Raw genomic sequence first — 3,596 nt, forward strand, 5'->3', positions numbered from 1 at the left:
GATAGTATTCATACTGCGGATATTGTTTTTGTTATTCGTGTAAAATCTTACTATAATATTGATAGATATTCCAACAAAACACGTGTAGTATCTGGTTTTTTGCGTCACATGAACAGGAACAAGATCTAAAATTACCTTTAAGAAAAGAAAATAGCAAAAAATCTTAAAGTTTAGGTAAATACTGGTTTTATTGAACTAATTCAAATAATTTTTAGAAATGTGTGCTGCCTTCTGATTACTTCAAGTAACCTGAGGTGTATGGATTCATAGAGTGCTTTCAGGTAATTGAACGAAATTTGGGTCCAGGACAGTTTTATGGATTCAGTAATCCCTGTCTTCCTTCTCCAAAAACTTTTATTGAAGGCCATACCCACACGTTTTCAATGATGTTCAAGTCTGGAGAATATGGGTGCCATGGTAATAGGTTCATATTTGCCCTTGAATTCAGTCTTTTGTTGTCCGTGCGGTATGTATTGGTGCATTATCTTGTTGTTAATTCCATCATTGTCCACCAAATACTTCAGAAAACTGCGGAAAAGCTTGTTAAAAATCCAGTTCCAGGCTCCTTTGTTGTGCCGTTTTTCAAGATAGATTTCTTTCTTCCTTAAATCATGGAAATAGCAGATACGTATATCCATCATCCCCGTCCAATTTTTTTTTTTAATCGGAAAAGACGACGGTACGCCAAGCGCAATTCTACCGTATGTGATTTATTGCAAAATTAAGGCGTTGGTTCTTGCGTGCAGCATTCAATGGTTGTTTTATCTTCATTTTTGGTTATCGTCTATGGTCTGCCTTCTGTATCACCCGAGCAACAGTAGATTTACTAGCACTTAATCCAGCTTCTGTCTTGCCTACTAAAAAGCCTTAAAGTCTTCCGCTTTTTTTGAAATGATGTGGCTATTTCGCATCTTCCTTTGAGGTTTTTTCTACACTTTTCTGGGTCCTTGAGGTAGATGTATACAAAATTTAAAAAAAAATGTTCTTCTAATTTTGCTGACTATAAAATGGATGGTTTTGCCGAGATACCGGTAAGCTTGAACTTGGCTTATTCCCTCCTTGGATAGACCCTTAACTCTAGCGATACTTCACAATTCTATCAGATTAATACTTGTACTAAACTCCCAAGCAGTCAGAATTATGCTTTAATCTGATTTAAAACACGCTAAAAGCCAAATTTATATCTTGAAACTATTCATGTAATACAAAAAACAGGTACTTTTTATGACCTACTACGGAAAAACCGCCATAATAATTGTATTTATGAACTTTATGTAAAATGTTTGCTTTCAATATAAACTTTATATACTCCTCATTCATATGGGGTTTTCCAAAAAACCTAAGGGTTTAAGAAATATCGGCAGATAAAAAAAAACGAAAAAAGGTTGTCCCTATTCATGTGACACGAAGTGAATCTACACAAAAAAGTTTATGTGTAATAGAATAATTCTTTCGGTTAAATAAAAGGAAACAAATTCTAAGCAAGGTAGCAGATTGTATGAAGAGGGATCAACTTTCATTCTACTGAAACTGAAGCATTCTATTAAATTAAAATGGATTTATGTAAATTAATCAACATTGAAATAATGTTGTTAACATCAAGTATGTACATAGAAACAGTTTTAAACAGCGGTTACAGCTTCCTTTTTGACAAAGCCATTAAATCAGAAATGGGCTTCATCACTATACAAAATACTTCGACAAAATGCTTTATGGACCATTTTCCAATTCCCAAAGTTGAAATGCGGGTTGTAAACGCTTAAAAAATTATATGTAACAATTGCATTTTTATAATGTTTTCTAAGACAAAGAAATAATGTGTTTCTATTCCTTTTAAAATTATTAAATGAAGACGTTTAAAAACATTAAATATACAAATTCAATTGTTGTATTCATATCAAAGCCATTCCTACACAACAAAGTAATTTTCAGCAGATCCAGGTCATTTCCTAAGTTAATGTGGTGCCTTGCATCACTTATCTATACGACAACGTTTCGTTAAGAAAAATCCATCATACAAAGCATAACCTGCTTACATAAATTAATGTTCCATAGGGATGTTAATTTTTATTTTGGTAGTTTCAGGCTCAAATATATGTTTTTAATTAATTATTAGATACGAAAAATGTATCCAATGAGGGTAAAATGTATGGAATGAGCAGAATAATGTATTTACATAGGCAGTTATGTAACTAATAAAGAATTTGTGGATGAGTATGTATCTCATGGAATCAGTACATATGTATGTTTAAATATTTTTTAAAAAATTATCTTAAATTGAACAAATCAAGTACAGGACAATGTAGTGTGTTCGTACATGCACTTATTATAAACATCTATTTAGTCATTACATAAAATATGTATTAATTAAATAAAACATATATTCATTACATAAATATTTAACTAATTTGCATACCTGCTGATAACCAGGGGCGTCTTTGGACTTTTGGTGGCCCTGGATCCAATAGGATTTGGAGGCCAAAAAGAATGTATAATATATTTTTTTTTATGTTAAAATAATTATTTTAAAATGAATTTATTTATGTTTTGTTTCAAATATTTTTACTTTTTAAAAAAATCTAAAAACACAAAATAGATACACTGCCGCTCATCTGAATAGGTTCACAAATATTTTCACCTTACTGTTGGCCTCTCTTCATATGTATTGCAATATTACATCTTCTTTATAAATGTAATGTAAGAGCATCATTATGTGCTTGTTTTTGGAGAAAAAAAAATGTCTTATTAATACCGTTATCATCACACGGTAGCTAGACTAAATGTATTCATAAAAACAAGCAATTTTTTTCGAAAATTATTGACGAATATTATAAAAAAATAGAACACCTCTTAATTTTTTTTTTACAGACATTTCAACAAGCAGTTTTTTACTTCTTTTTTTTCGGAATACAAAATTATTAATTTCAAAACAAATTTAAATAATTTTCCGTTTTTAATGTTGGATTTATGAAAAAAAAAAAACAAGTTTTAATTTTGGTTTTCTTTTTGTGGGAGTGGAAGTAGGCGATTATTTCTTGAGTCGATTCCCCTTGCTTTTAATAATCTTGTCTGAAAATATCATGAAAATCGTTTCAGTCGTTAAGGTTTAATGGAGTTTTTTACGGTTCCCCATACAACGTTTGCCACGTGCGTAGCTTATTCTCTTTCTATGTCCTTGCGGCTCGGTTTCAAAAAAGACTACAAATCTATTTACCTCATACACGTTGTTTTCACCCGTCGCTGAGCTGCTTGCATCCCTCAGTGTAGGCTGGAAATGATATGTGGTTAGGTCCACATAATTAATGTACAAAATTAAATAATTAGATTAAAATACTATCGTTAACAAAATCGATTAAACGTTATGAAGGGTCTTACAATAAGGGCGTGTAAATGTTGAAATGGAATAAAACAATCTGTGTGTGAGATATTAGCAAAATATTTTTTTATTTTAAAGGCGCATGTATGCCATTAAGTGTGGAGTAATGTATATATATTTAAATGCCTGCCAGGGTGGCACGGATCAAATTGGCCCAATTTTCAATAACTCTTCCTCATAAATCCGGCTGAATTTTAGCGATGGCTTGTGTTACGTTCAC

The sequence above is a fragment of the Eupeodes corollae genome, chromosome 1 (genome assembly GCF_945859685.1).
Source record: "Eupeodes corollae chromosome 1, idEupCoro1.1, whole genome shotgun sequence".
NCBI classification, from domain to species: Eukaryota; Metazoa; Arthropoda; class Insecta; order Diptera; family Syrphidae; genus Eupeodes; species Eupeodes corollae.